General features: G+C 37.7%; 1 long non-coding RNA gene across 1 annotated transcript in view; it reads left to right on the top strand.

Annotated features, from left to right (window-relative positions):
• Positions 1 to 4,589: 4,589 nt before the first annotated feature.
• Positions 4,590 to 16,240, top strand: part of LOC102555866 (uncharacterized) — a 104,096-nt gene continuing 92,445 nt past the window's right edge. Inside the window, exon 1 of the long non-coding RNA XR_010060327.1 lies at positions 4,590 to 7,612. This is a non-coding gene — a long non-coding RNA (uncharacterized LOC102555866). The remainder of the gene's footprint in view (positions 7,613 to 16,240) is intronic.

Below are 16,240 nucleotides of genomic sequence, written 5' to 3'. Positions count from 1 at the left end.
TTTCAGGACTAAAAGCCTCATTGACCTTTTGGGACCATTTGGATCATTTGGTATACTTTCATATATATAGGGAATTTCTTCTATGCAAGAAAGCTGTAGTACAGTAGTTTTATATTGGATCTCCCCCTCACACATGTCTTAATTTTCCAAGGATCAAATAGTATATTTTACTATTAGTCCATTAGTATTCTCCCCATTTAGTCCCACATTCTCTGTTAAGATTCTTTTCATATAACATTACCAGGCATTATAGCAAACTTCTAGTGTCATTCTAAGAAAATTGCCTTTCTACTATACAGTTTGTGTAGTGGATTTGAGTAGTCAATCTGAAGTTTCTTTCAATTTGTATTTCAGTATGTCTTAAATATTTAAGAAATAGGTTTTCCTCTTTATTAAGAGGATTAGTTTGGAAATTGTCTTTGAATATAATTTTCCTTTTAGTTAAGATATTCTTTTGAAAACTTTACGTGGTTTATTACATATGCTGGACAGTGGATGCTCATCCATAATCATAATATGGTTTACAAATATGTTACTCCACTGATTCATCTATATGCTTACATATGATGATTTCTTACTTTCTTTCTCAAGAATAATTTTAGTCCCACAACATGGCTTCTCAGGCATGGGATCATATCCAAAGACCTTCTGGGTCTATGTACCAGCTGGAAGGCAGACAGATATTTAATACACTCTTTTAATCAGTAACATTGAAAATAATTTAATTTGTACAAAGGAGCAACCATGTTTCAAAGTGATATCTAACTAAGGGTCATAGTGACAAATCAGATGAAGATTCAACAGAAGAATGCACAGGAGAAACGTATAGAAACAGGCTATTTAAGGAGAGCACGTGGAGAGAAAGGGTATGTGCAATTTTACATGATGGTTTTATAGACAACTTGCAGAGAGAACCAGCTAGACCCTGAAGAGAAGTGAGATAGAGAATGAGAGTGAGCCAAAAGATTAGAACATACTAACACATTTAATAAGATGTTGTACAGAGCAATTCAGTCAGAAGCCTAAATAGCCAGAGTAAATGAATCAACTTGGAATATTAGATTATATGGAGGCTTCAACTTTCAAGACATAGGTCTAGGGATAGAACAGAGAAAGAAGTGCTGTGGGCTCAACCCAAGTCATGTGTTTGTACAGGATGGGTAGGGCTCGATTCTAATCCCTTCATCTGAGGAAATAAAAGTGACATTTACATTTTTTATTATTGTCAATGTACTTTTGGTCTTTGTGCAACTTGTGGGCGTTGATAATTTAGAGGTAGGATTTTACTGGTATTCATGAGTTGGAGAATGAGGTTAAGGTTTAGTAGTCACCAGAAACTTGTGAGTACACCTGGTAAAATATATATTTTTTGATGGGATATCTCTGCAGTGTTTGTGCAGGATAGTGTCACCTATGTGATTGCTTTCTTCTCTGTAATCTGTGTTGAATAAATAAAAATTGGTGTAATACACAGGCTTCTTACACTTGTAAGTCATATCACAACTATATCTTTTTACGTGCTTTGCCTTGAAGCAAATGGTGGACCAAGTGAATGAGGAAGAGACAGACATATGAATATACAAGTTGGGATTGAGAGGGCTATACTTCTGAAGGAGAATTGTATGCTGTTGCTATCCTAATGAGTTTATCTTAAACATCTGGTGTAAGGAAAGGATATACTGTTTACAGCAGAACAAGGATACACATTTATAAAAATCTAGAAAGGAATACTGTTCTGGGGAGCATTCTGAGGTAGCAGGTATCCTCCTAAGAGGAGGCTGTAGTTGACAGTTTTTGGAGTATACTATCAGCCCTCAAACTACTAACATTTCAAGCCTTTATTATCCTACTGTTCTTCAGCCAAGGAAAGCTTTTGAAATCTATGGGATTTGACGCAATGTAATGTTTTCCTTTATAAGACATTTACTTAGTACTTTACATCTCTCCACAATTTGTAATTCTCTTTGGTTTAGTTTATTCAATGTGCGTTAGTATTTCTGTTTATATCTGTAGTTTCCTATATTGTCCAGATTTGGTCACATTTCTGAATAGGGGTCTTGTCGTTAAGTGTAGTCACATGGTTTAAACTGCCAAATAGGCATAGGAATATGTGAGGTGGACATGCTTGAATATTAGGAATCTCAGAAATCTTAGATGATCAGAATGGAGCTACCCCTTCCCTGCTCTCCATGCCTACTCTATGATGCATAACCATGATCCCCAACTGAGAACAACATGGGAAGTCAGTCAAAAATGCAGCACCTATAATACCTCTCCATGCTAATGAAATATTTCAATAGTCTTATCTTTCAGCCAGTAATTTTCCCTTCATATATATTTCTCACACTCATCTCCAAAATTATAAAATCTTTGGTTCACCAAAAACAAAGTGTGTTGATTTGTAACTACTCCTCACTAAAGACATATCGATAAGCTAAGATCATTACAGAGAGCTTCTTCGTTAGAGGTTGCTACAGGGAAGGCCTTTGCCTCAAACAGCCATGGCATTATGATTCCCAAAGTCAGGGTTCTCTCATCTGTCCACAACCTCTCAAACTCTCGGCATAAATTCCCAACTGGACTGGATTCTACTCATCTCTGGCCCCATTTTACTCTTCATGTTTCCTGTGCCGCAGTACTCTCATGGTGTGAAGGAAAACACAGACCATGGACCAGGTAAATGTGTGGCCCCTGGACACCTCAAGAGAAGCTGTGGGAATTATAGCATTTGTCCCAGATGCTTCCTTCCCCTTCCATTCTGGAGTATAGCAGGATTATCATGCCACAAAGTTAAAAGCTCTTTGTCTCAGATTTTACCCTGCTGGTGTATTGGTGGTGTCCAAACACCCGTGTAGGGAGTCAGAATCCAGATCCCACAGCTAAGGGACATGTGAGCTCTCTTTCTATATTGGACTCCATATTCCTTTTTATATGATTGAATTTCTGACCAAAATTTCTTTCATTGTGTGTCTAGATCAGCTATGCAATAACACCTGAAGTAAAACTTAACTCTTTTCAATGCCAGAGTAGTCTTGGAACACTCATATGCTTGATTTTTTCATTCCTGTATTCCCTATGTGTGATACTTATATGGTATTCATATGCCAATGGCAATATCAATCTCTGATTGGGAAGCTATTGTATTACCTCTAAAATGAAATGTTTTCAATTATTTGAGACTTGTTATTTTGCATGTATGTATAAAATATTTGTGTTAATTCTTTAACTCATTTTTTAATAAAATTCATTTTTAATGATCAGGAATGAAAAAAGAACAAGCACATTAACATTGAACGACCTGTATACTGATACTAAAATTCACACCTCAGCCTTGTTCATGATTCATATCTGCCTTCTGACCTAGAAGGACTAGCAGATGATTTAAAACATGAAGAGCAGACATGTTTATTTTTTAATGTACAATCTGGGAACAATAAAGCTGCTAATAAGACTTACTTAGTATGATTTTTATAAATGGGTGTAAATATGCTCAAACTAGAGGGGAAGTTTTAACATTAGTGCATATTAGTGATTTCACAATAGTTTTTGAACCCTGACCTCAGCAACTTTCATTAAAAAAAAAAACTATGCATACATTAGGGTTTTCTAGAAGACCAAATCTGTCATAATGCATATAATAATCAGATTCACTTATTTGACCTCTCCATATCATTTATCCATCTTTTATAGAACCTGTTTTTGTTTTTGTTTTGTTTTGTTTTTTTCAGAGCTGGGGACCGAACCCAGGGCCTTGTGCTTGCTAGGGAAGCGCTCTACCACTGAGCTAAATACCCAACTCTGAACCTGTTTTTTTTTTTAACATATGTTATATTACCACTCTTCCACTGATATATATCTAAAGCCCTTTCCTGCTCTAAGCCATGGAGACACCATCCAAAATACTTCCATGAGCAGTAGGCTCGGATTTAATATTTAATTACTCATTAATTTGATTTTAACCCATAATGTTCCATAAATATTCTGTCTTTAGAAATGGTTGTGGAATCATTCACTGGCATATTGGCATCCTATGAAGAACAACCCAAACTCCAACAAATGTGACTTTCTTTCCTGTATTTATAAACTAGTCAATCAGCATTTATAAAAAAAAAACTGTATATATAACTACTCTACCTTGCATTGTTGGAATTTTTAACCCACTTGTTTTTGCAAACGTTCTATCTAAGATTTCTTTTGGCCTTATATTGCAACAGCCATGCTAGCTAAATCAAAAGGACAGTATTTCCTACCTGTATTTTAAGGTTCTTGCTCTAACATAGTTCCTATTTTAGTAATTCTACTTTCTTTCTCCTTCCCTTTTGTTGATATATCTATATCTATAACCATATCTATATCTCTATCTATTTATCTTTAACTCTATCTATCTCTATCTATCTATCTCTATCTATCTATATATATGTATATATACATATACATATATATGTATATGTATATTACATCAATGACAGAGTGAGGCAGACATGGAAAGACATAAGAGTATAGATAAAGCAGAAATGAACAGTGTGAAATGAGACAATTCTATTAGTAAAACATTTCTAGAAGAAATAAAGAGAATACCCAGAGTCAGAGTTCAAAAGAGTAGCGATATGGGAACTAGGAGATTCCACGGTGCTTTTCAACATCTATTCGAAAAGCCACTTAGAATCTTGCATGAAATAATTATTGACTTATTGCTTATATTATTCCGAACAGTTTAAGAATTTGGAAAAATAGTTGAGGAGAACACTATTACTGAGGGATTTTTGAATGGTGGCTCTTCAATAGGCAAGGCAAGATTATGAATTATTCAAGATTATTGAGCTTGGATTAAGTAATCAATTTCATAGCATCAACTACAAGAAATCAACAGGTGTAGGAGGTGTAGATGCTAGTCATTCAGTCCTGTAGAGGCAGGAGCACCAGCAGAGTTTAAGAAATGGGGATGTAAAATCAGACTGCCCTGTACCAAGCACTTGGAGTGATTCTTCTTCCAAAGTCTTGTTTTCTTAAACTATGGAGTATGTATCCTGTCTAGTTTTACCTCTTTTCAGCTCCCCAAGAACCAATATCAATTCAGACATTATGGCTTAGCAAAACTCTAGTGTGATTTGTATCAGTATTGCCACTCCAGATGTGAGAAATCATTATTACCCTCATGCTAAATAGTGCCAGTTAAGAGTTATCTACACATCATGGCATGGGTCACTATCGTGTTGATCTTTCTGACTATTATCTCTTTTCCCCAATTAGATTCTCCTTGCCATTGTGGCTCTAGAAATCTCCTTGTGGATAATGCACCATCTCTAGGACTGCATCCTCTGCAGGCACTACTTGATTCAGGATTTTCTCTTCCTATCATGGTTGTGTAGTAAAATATGATATGGAAGTGAACATTGACATATCACATATTTTTCTTTTTTCTTTTTTTTTTCTTTTCTTTTTTTCGGAGCTGGGACTGAACCCAGGGCCTTGCGCTTGCTAGGCAAGTGCTCTACCACTGAGCTAAATCCCCAAACCCCATAGCACATCTTTTTAAAAATAATAGTCATCATCAAATTAGCTATGAGTGCATGTCAATGATGTATGTGAAAGCTCACTACATATGTAAGGATCAGTTCGTTATATATCTGTTTATGTTGCTTGTTTCTAACTCCATGGAAAGTTATAATAAGAAGGAAGAATCAGTAGCTGTTGACTCTCAGAGAGACCGTCAGCCTAGTCTTCTGGAAATCAGATAGGAATATGATGGACTCCAAAAATACAATAATTGTGTGGGAATATCTAACCTCATCTATTAGCTGTAGTTCATAATTCTAATGATTTCTTTGGATTTCTACAAATAACTATTTTTTATACTGAACTATACTTGAACTATACTCTCAGCCACACAACTAATATCTTGGGGAGGGTAGATGTTACAGCTTGTAAAAGATTTTCCAAGCATGGTTCCATAACTGTTTCTGTTCCCACGAAAAATCAGGAGACACTTAGATGAGTATCCAGGCTCTCACATACAACTGTTACATACAGCTCTGTCCTAAATTAACATGTCCTCAGACAGATGAAGCATAATTATAAAGACTAATAGAGAAAAGATACATATATGTAGATATGTTTCTATACAACTATGGACCCTGATTTTGATACATTTTTGTAATGTAAAAGGGGCATTGTGAAAGGGGTAGTGAGGGGAAAGGTATGCCTGCAAACCTTAGATACATATATGTAGATATGTTACTATAGAACTATTGATCCTGATTTTGACCCATTTCTGTAATGTAGAAGGGGCATTGTGAAAGGGGTAGTGAATAGAAAGGTATGCCTGGGATAAGTACCTTAAAGGAAAAAAAAAGTCTGAAGATAGTGAAGAAAAGGTGCTTTGGCAACTAGCTGATCTTGAACCTTATATTTAACCCCCTTGAAAGCTTTTTTTTTTAAATCTTTATTAACTTGAGTATTTCTTATTTACATTTCAATTGTTATTCCCCTTCCTGGTTTCCAGGCCAACATCCCTATAGCCCCTGCCCCACCCCTTCCCTATTGGTGTTCCCCCTCCCCATCCTCCCTCCATTACCGCCCTCCCCTCAACAATCATGATCCCTGGGGGTTCAGTCTTGGGAGGACCAAGGGCTTCCCCTTCCACTGGTGCTCTTACTAGGATATTCATTGCTACCTATGAGGTCAAAGTCCAGGGTCAGTCCATGTATAGTCTTTGTGTAGTGGCTTAGTCCCTGAATGCTCTGGTTGGTTGGCATTGTTGTCAGGGTCCGGCGGTCTCTGGCAGGGGTCCTGCCGCTCCTGGGCCCTCCCCCACGGGAGCCCAGAGGCCTTATACAGTTTCCTCTTGGGCCAGGGATGTGGGCAGGGGTGAGCAGTGTTGGTGGTCTCTTCCGCTCTGCAGCCTCAGGAGTGCCCACCTGACCAGGCGGTTGGGTCTCTCTCTCACAGGGTCAAGTCGGGCATTCAGATCTCCTCTCACAGCCGTTCTTCAACTTTTAACCTTGATGTTCAGGACTCATCATGGAAATTTGGTCTGTAACTCAAAATGACAATGAAAGAGAGGTGTGGGCCAATTGCATGAAGTCAATTAAACATTATGAGAAATAATTTTACAACATGTATATCTTAGATTAAATAATAGATAACTTCCTTCTTTACATTCTAATTCTCTGGTTAACAGACAAGAGGAAATAGCAGCAGAACCAAGAGAGGAGTTGTTTCCCTGAGCTTGGTTTACCTTCCAGCTAGATGGAGAAATTATTCCTGAGATGTCTAGATTCAGACAACTCTTGGACTGAATTATTCCTAAGGTTTTGAATACAAAGTCAGCAGTGCCAGCAAATAAATATAATGTAGAAAATGACTTGAGTGTGTAAGAAGGGAAGGTTCTGTTTCTTCGTAGATGGCATTTGTTGTGGACATAGGGATTTGACTTTTCTGGAACAATAACAGACGCTGGTACAAGCTAATCATTTTTCTCCCATAGAAAGTCAGAAAGAGAAGCATGAATATGCTGGTTCAAATGTTCTAACCACAGTGCTGATGTGTAGATGAAGATCTGGGTTTTAATTTTCTGTCAGCTTCATCTGGGATAAAAAATATGACATCTAAGGTAGGAAATGGTAACCAGGACCAGGGTCTGAGGGATTGGACTGTCTGGCAGATAACAGCTATATAGATTCACCCTCAATTCGTTTGCTATTGCAGTCTTCCTACTTCACTTTCATGTGGGAGAAGAACTTTGCTGTCCTTGGGAAGGACAATAGATAATAGTTCCCAACGCTGATCTGGGACAAAGAAATGGCAAGAAAGAAAAGCTTTAAGGCTGAAGGATGTTGTTTCATTGTAGAAATTGACTGGATACATTAAGACTCATGTTCTCTACACAGTACAACAAGAATTGGAGTCTGAGTTACCTGTAATAGAATATTTTCCCAGATCAATAAATCAGCCTGCACATTTTATGATTCTATCGCTTTTAATGGTTGAGTAATATGTAATTGTGTTAGAGTATTGAATTTATCAATTTTCAGTTGAGGATCATCTTGATTGCCTGTAATTTATGTCTCTTTGGAAGAGAAAAACGATGAACATAGTTGATCAAGTTGTCTCTGTGTTGGGATGAATCACAATTTGGGTTTCTTGCTAAGCTGGTTCAAACTGGAGCATAAAGACTGAGTTTTGTCTTCCTGATGAACTGCCACACTGATTTTCATAGTAGCAGTGTAAGTTTCCATTCCCACAAACAATTTATGAGAGATTTTCTTACTCTACATAACAGGTAGCATGTGATTTCACATATTTTGTTGTTCTTAGCCATTCTCAACATGGAAAATGAAACCACAAACTAGTTTTCTTTTGATTTACCTGATTTCAAAGTGTATTAAACATTTCTTTAAATGTTTATCAGATTTTCATGTTTTCTTATTGAGAATTCTTGGTTTTGATCTGCACTATAATTTTTTTAAAAAATCTGCTTCTTTAGTCTGTATTATTTCTGTAATATAGAAGAAGGGTTACTGTAAAAAGGGAGATTGTAGGAAAGCTGTGTCTGAAAATAGTTACCTTCAAGAATAAAAATGTTTGAAAAAAAGGTTGCCTAAGAAACAGGCTGATGAACTAAGGAGTCAGACTGCAGGGAGATAAATAACCCAGTTAAAAATGGGTTTCAGAGCTAAACAAAGAACTCACAGCTGAGGAATGCCGAATAGCTGAGAAACACCTAAAGAAATGTTCAACATCTTTAGTCATAAGGGAAATGCAAACCAAAAGAACCCTGAGATTTCACTTCACACCAGTGAGAATGGCTCAGATCAAAAACTCAGGTGACAACAAATGCTGGCGAGGATGTGGAGAAAGAGCAACACTCCTCCATTGTTGGTGGGCTTGCAGACTGGTACAACCATTCTGGAAATCAGTCTGGAGGTTCTTCAGAAAATTGGACAATGAACTACATGAGGTCCAAGCTATACCTCTCTTGGGCATATACCCAAAAGATGCCCCAACATATAACAAAGACACATACTCCACTATGTTCATAGCAGCCTTATTTATGATAGCAGAAGCTGGAAAGAAACCAGATGCGCTTCAACAGAAGAATGGATACAGAAAATGTGGTAGATCTACACAATGGAATATTACTCAGGTATTAAAAACAGTGACTTTATGATATTCATAGACAAAGGATGTAACTGGAAAATATCATGCTGAGTGAGGTAACCCAATCACAGAAAAACACCAGTGGTATGCGCTCATTGATAAGTGCATATTAGCCCAAATGCTTGAATTACACTAGATGCACAGAACACATGAAACTCAAGAAGGATGACCAAAATGAGAATGCTTCACTCCTTCTTTAAAAGGGGAACAAGAATACCCTTGGCAGGGAATAGTGAGGCAAAGTTTAGAACAGAGGCAGCCCCACATGTGGCTCATATATATACATCCACGCAATTAGATAAGATGGGTGAAGCAAAGAAGTGCAGTCCAACCTGAACCAGATGTAGATCTCTCCTGAGAGACACAGCCAGAATACAGAAAATACATAGGCGAATGCCAGCAGCAAACCACTGAACTGAGATTGGGACCCTCGTTGAAGGATTCTTAGGAAGGATTGAAAGAGCTTGAGGGGCTTGAGACCCCATATGAACAACAATGCCAACGAACCATAGCTTCCAGGTAATAAGACACTACCCAAAGACTATACATGGACTGACCCTAGGCTCCATCTGCATAGGTAATAGTGAATAGCCTAGTAAGGGCACCAGTGGAAGGGGAAGCCCATTGTCCTGCCAAGACTGAAACTCAAGTGTAAGGGTATGTTGCAGGGAGGGTGGTAATGCGAAGAGGATGGGGATGGGTTAGGAGGATGTCGGCCTGTAAACCGAGAAATTTAATAACAATTGAAATATAAATAAGAAATACCCATTTTAGTAAAGATGGAGAAAAAAAGATATATTACAAATTTTTAACAGACAATGGTCTGAGGGGAAAGTCTTTAAAAACCTTGTTGGTAGAATTTGCAAATTCCCATGGTGTAAAAATTTCCTTTGTGGTTTATCTCATGTTTTGAGATTGGGGGATGCATAGATGTGGATACCTCCTACGCCCTGTTACCCAACTTATCAGGCTCCAGCACACAGCCAATAGTGCCCCATCTCTCAAAAAAGTTTCTGGTGAAGTTTTAGATACAAATCCCACATTCTACAATTTACTTTTCATGAAGAGACAGTTATGAAGGCAGAGCTGTGTATCAAATTAAACTAAGGTACATTTACATGCCATCTGTGTGCACTGTGCCCTAGATAGTACAACAGTCTGTGGGAACTCCAGATCAGGTAATGCTGTGTGATAAAACATTGAGGGAATCAAAAGAAAAAAAATGTTTTCTATCTGTATGAATTAATAGCACCAAACTGAAGAGGAAAAAAGCTTGAACTTCACTTTTGATATTGTAAGCCTGTTGAATTTATGTGGCTAATAGGATGGCTGTAAACATACATTGCGGATTATCTTTCTGTACATAAATACCCCATGACTTTCTGTTGTTCAAGCCCAAAACCTCAGCTATTCTCTGGAGAAAAATGTTATGCTATTCACTTGCTCATCTAAATCGTGCTCAGACCTTAGCAGCAAACTGTCACGACAGTCCTATCATCAAGGCTGACCAGGCTTAGGTTGTATTCTTGGTAACAAAAAAATTATATCTGAACTTCATTAACTTTACGGTGAAGTGAAATTTCCTTCCTCGTTAGGAAATAACTAAAAACCATGAAATGTAGAGAGTACAAATACAAAATGTATTAGACATAGTTTCTCGAAATTCAGTATTGCTCTTTTTGTTTAAATAAAATCAACTAAGGGACTGATTACACCTTAACTCCAGGAGCCATTTGTGACACCCTGAGTCTAGCTTATTGTACCAATTAATGTTAGCGTAAGAGTAATGAAGGCTGGCAATTGCCCACGTATGTCTGACAGCAAATTGAGGAAATAATTTGCAGAAGCTATATGCACTAATTCATGTCTTTGAGTTCCTTGGCTCAAAAAACTTTGGATACTTATGCCAGTAGCCAAGCCCACTTATACACCCTCTGTCTCAGGTATGTTTCAGGAATGTCAAGTCCACTTACACCCTCTGAGAAACCTAACCAGTTAGATGTTCTCATCAGTACACCTGCAATTTATGGTTTAGGGTTACAGGAACCAAAGAACAATGGGGGAGTTTGGGGTGATGGTGACCATCATGAATTGGTCTTGGGCCCTGCATGGCCTTCCTGCTTGCTTGCTTGTCTTTGTAAGCCCCTTCCCAGAAATGAAGTTTGAGAGCTTGATCTGAAAAAAAAGCCATCTTTTCTCAGGATGAAAAGGATATACTCTCTTTTGATGACCAATGCAGACACCAAATGCATGAGGTACACAAACCAACCTATAGGCAAAACTAAACCAAACCAAAAAAAAAAAAAAAAAACACGAACATACACATAAAATTAAAATTCATAGATCACTGTATGCCTTTTTCCCATCTTTATTAGATGGGCAATTCTTATTTACATTTCAAATGTTATTCCCTTTCCCGGGTTTGTTAATCTGTGTCTTTTTATTGGGGAACTGAGTCCATTGATATTGAAAGATATTAAGGAATAGTGATTGTTGCTTCCTGTTATCTTCCAATTTGAGGTGAGATTATGGTTGTGTGCTTGTCTTCTCTTTGTTTTGTTGCAAAGTGATTGGTTTCTTGCTTTTTCTACGGTGTAGCTTGCCTACTTGTGTTGGGCTTTACCATTTATTATCCTTTGTAGGGCTGGGTTTGTAAAAGATATTGTGTAAATTTGGTTTTGTCATGGAATATCTTGGTTTCTCCATCTATGTTAATTGAGAGTTTTGCTGGATACAGTAACCTGGGCTGGCATTTGTGTTCTCTTATGGTCTGTATGACATCTTTCCAGGATCTTCTAGCTTTCATAGTCTCTGGTGAGAAGTCTGGTGTGATTCTGATAGGTCTGCCTTTATATGTTACTTGACCTTTTCCCCTTACTGCTTTTAATACTTTTTCTTTATTTTGTGCATTTGGTTCTTTGACTATTATGTGACAAGAGGAATTTCTTTTCTGGTCCAGTCTATTTGGAGTTCTGTAGTCTTCTTGGATGTTTATGGTCATCTCTTTCTTTAGGTTAGGGCAGTGTTCTTCTATGTTTTGTTGAAGATATTTACTGGTCCTTTGAGTTGGGAGACTTCACTGTCTTCTATACTTATTATCTGTAGGTTTGATCTTTTCATTGTGTCCTGGATTTCCTGTAGGTTTTGGGCCAGTAGCTTTTTCTGTTTTACATTATCTTTGACTGTTGTGTCAATGATTTCTATGGAATCTTCTGCTCCTGAGATTCTCTCTTCTATCTCTTTATTGTTTCGATTTCAATTTTCAATTTCTTCACCTTTTTGATTGTGTTCTCCTGTAATTCTTTCGGGGATTTTTGTGTTTCCTCTCTAAGGGCTTCTACTTGTTTACTTGTGTTTTCCTACATTTCTTTAAGGGAGTTCTTTATGCCTTTTTTAAAGTTCTCCATTATTATCAAAAATGTGATTTTAAATAGAAATCTTGCTTTTCTGGTGTGTTTGGATATCCAGTATTTTCTTTGGTGGGAGAATTGGGCTCTGATGATGCCATGTAGTCTTGGTTCCTGTTGCTTGGGTTCCTGTGCTTGCCTCTCACCATCAGGTTGTCTCTGGTGTTACTTTGTTCAGCTATTTCTGACAGTGGCTTGACTGTCCCTGTAGGCCTGTGTGTCAGCAGTGCTGTAGACCTGTATTCCTGTTTTCTTTCAGCCAGTAATGGGAACAGAGTGTTCTGCTTTCAGATGTGTAGTCATTCCTGTCCACTGGCTTTCAGCTGTTCCTGTGGGCATGTATCCTGAGTCAACCAGACAGGTCACTTGGAGCAGAAACTTTGGTCTTAGGCCTGAAGTCCCTCCTCCAGACTCTGTTTCAGCTCTTCATGTGGGCAGCAACCAGAAGGCCCTTTTGCTTCTTCTGGGTCCCTGTGTAGAGGGGCCCTTGATGGTACTAGCTGTTTTCCCCTCATGTCAGAAATGTGGGCAGATAGTAGTCTCCTCTGGTTTCCCAGGCGTGACTGCCCCTCTGAAAGTCTAGCTCTCTCTCCCACAGGATTTGGTTGCAGGGAGCTGTTTGACCAGGTCCCTTCATATCCGGGTGCAGTCTGGACCAAAGGCCTCCTGCAGCTTTACTGTCCCTATCTTCCTGTGCCTAGAGTCCCTATACAGTTTCCTCTTTGGCCAGGGATGTGGGCAAAGGTGAGCAGAAGTGGCAGTCTCTCCTGCCCTGCAGTCTCCTTTGGTCACATGTCTGGGTAAAGTGCTCTCTCTCTCTCCCATAGGGTTTGGGAACAGGGAGTTGTGAGCCTGGATCAGCTAGGTTCAGGCACTAGCTAGAAAGTGGAAGTGTCAGGTCCCAGAGGTATATTGCCATTTTGTGCCCTGAGTCCACCAGGCAGGTCACTTGGAGCAGAAAAGTTGGTCTTACCTCTGGTCTCAGACCTGAAGTTGCTTCTTGGGGCTGGGTTTCTGCTCTGTGAGGGCAGCAACCAGAAGGGCCTCCCCCTCCTCCTGGATCCCTGTGAGCAGGGGGGGCAGACAGCGCTAGGCATTTTCCGTTAGAGTCAGAGGAAAGAGTCTAGGGGAGAGAGTAGTCTCATCTGGTTTCCTAGGCATGTCTGCCCCTCTGAAGCTAAAATTCATAAAACTTATGAAAAAGAAACAATAAACCATCTGAGGATATTACATAGGAATCAAGTTAACAGTCTAAGCTGAATTTGAAGGCATTTCTGCTAGGATGAGAATAAGATTGAAGCCTGAATATATAATTTCAAATGGTCAAACTGAAGCAATAGATGTCAACCAAGTGATTTTAGGAAAAGAAAGAAAGAAAGAAAGAAAGAAAGAAAGAAAGAAAGAAAGAAAGAAAGAGAGAAAGAAAGAGAGAAAGAGAAAGAAAGAGAGAAAGAAAGAAATAGAGAAAGAGAGAAAGAAAGAGAGAAAGAAAGAAAGAAAGAAAGAAAGAAAGAAAGAAAGAAAGAAGGAAAGGAGAGAAAAACATTTTATAAACCATAGTCGCCTTGCTGAAATCCTCAAAGATTTGGTCAATGTTACGGAGCTGTGGTAAATTCCAACAAAGTGTTCATTATTTTTCACAAAGGGTTATATAATACAAAATTACATTTTATAAAAATAGGACGAGACCAATTGGCAGAGAACAACATTCTTCTAGGGTCATTACTTCTTCAAATATATGCTCAGATTTTATTTTCCCTAAAAACTGTTTAACTATGTATTAGTCAAACTGGCCTTAGATCAGATTGAGAGGACAACTTCATTTCAGGAAAGTGATGGCCATTTCCTTATTTACGTTTCAATAGCAGTGGTTTTGGCCATTCTTCTGTTTCTGTGCATTGCTGTAACAAACCTGCTTGATTTTCTCATGACCATTGTAGTACATTTTTTTTTCTCTCCTGTTATCTTGGATTCAATTGGCTCATATCCCGTTGTAAAGTTTGTTAAGATGTGATGGTGGCATCATATTTTATGTTTGTTAGAATAAACTAAAAGATTTTTAAAGCATACACATAATCATGTCACATAATGACATTTTAAATGTAAATAAGAAATCCTGAATTTATTAAAGATGGAGGAAAAATAAGAGAAAGATCTGTTCATTTGTAGACAACTTCATTGGGACTGATAGACCTGAAGTCATTTAATGAGTTTTTCAGAAATCAAAGAAGATAGTTCTTGAACTAACTTATGGATCTCAGGAGAACATGCATGAACTTTTTCCCCACAAAAGAATTATCACCAGAATACTGATGCATAGATGGATATCTGTACCATTAGTTTCCTGTAGCCTCCATAAGGAATGTAATGTATGAATTATGAGGGAGAGAAACAGTTTACCATGAGTAGCATTTTTTTAAACGGACTGTTAAAACAATGACTACTATGAATGAGCAGATAGTACTCTGCTGATCTTGTTACCCATTATTACACGCGAGAAGTTAAAAATGTAAGAAAAAATATTTCTAGGGACCCAGGATATTGTTCAGGTTAGAAAAATTGACTGAATTGACTAAGTTCTGTTTCACTCTGTAATAGTAGAAATTTCAGTATAATTAAAAAATATATTGACTCGGTCAAAAGGAGACAACGTGTGTGTGTGTGTGTGTGTGTGTGTGTGTGTGTGTGTGTGTGTGTGTGTGTTTGTGTGTGTGTGTTCAAAAACATCAAATTTCTCTTAGACAGAACTCTTTTCCACAATCAGGGGACAGGTGGATAGCATATGAAAATTGGATTCCATACTTCACATAATTGATTATAACCACACACATTTACCTAACATTAGAAACTTTCAAAAGACAACAGTAATATATGAGTTAATCACTCACAATGAAATCAAATTATAACTAATACAGGATCAAAATAGCCAAAGAAAATGTATATAATAGCAATTTATATAAGTATGCACTTTTTTTTTTGGTTCTTTTTTTCGGAGCTGGGGACATAAGTATGCACTTTTAAAGTGTGGCTTAGACATTCAAATGGGTGGTATAACACAAATAAGGGACTTTGCTAGAATGACATTTGCCAATGAGATGGTAAGGTGATGAGGCTCAGAACCAGACAGACTGAGATGCACATATACCCCATACAATGAGGTACTTCAACAACTGTATCTTTAAAACTTTCCCTCAATTAAACTGTGCTCACATTTACAACTGGAGATTTTTCATATTTGTTTGTTGCTTTTTAGAAGAGAATGAAAAGTTCCTATTTGTAAGAAGGTTGATTGGGTATGGTATTTGGTAATTAAACTTAGTAGTGGAACAAAATATCTACTTTATATGAGCTAGCTCCTCCATAGTAGCGCTAATGATGCTTTAGAGCAGTAAACCTGAGGACCATGCTCAGCTGTGGATTCTGCATGTTTATTAATAAATTTGAGAATCAAGATGTCTTACCTAGTTTAATAATGGCATGCATTATATACATAAATTCAAAGTTCCTGTTGGAGTCAATGCCAGTTCCAGGAAGGAAAAAGTCACATGTAATATGGGTAACATAAACATATATTTGAGGCAGAGGGAGCCATGGCATCCTCTAAAGAACCAATAGCTATTGATTATTTAAATGAAGCGCTAGGTAAAATTCTTCCATTAAAATGTGTTTGCTAT

Source organism: Rattus norvegicus, chromosome 1 (genome assembly GCF_036323735.1).
Source record: "Rattus norvegicus strain BN/NHsdMcwi chromosome 1, GRCr8, whole genome shotgun sequence".
NCBI classification, from domain to species: domain Eukaryota; kingdom Metazoa; phylum Chordata; class Mammalia; order Rodentia; family Muridae; genus Rattus; species Rattus norvegicus.
This window is presented reverse-complemented; position numbering and strand designations above follow the sequence as displayed.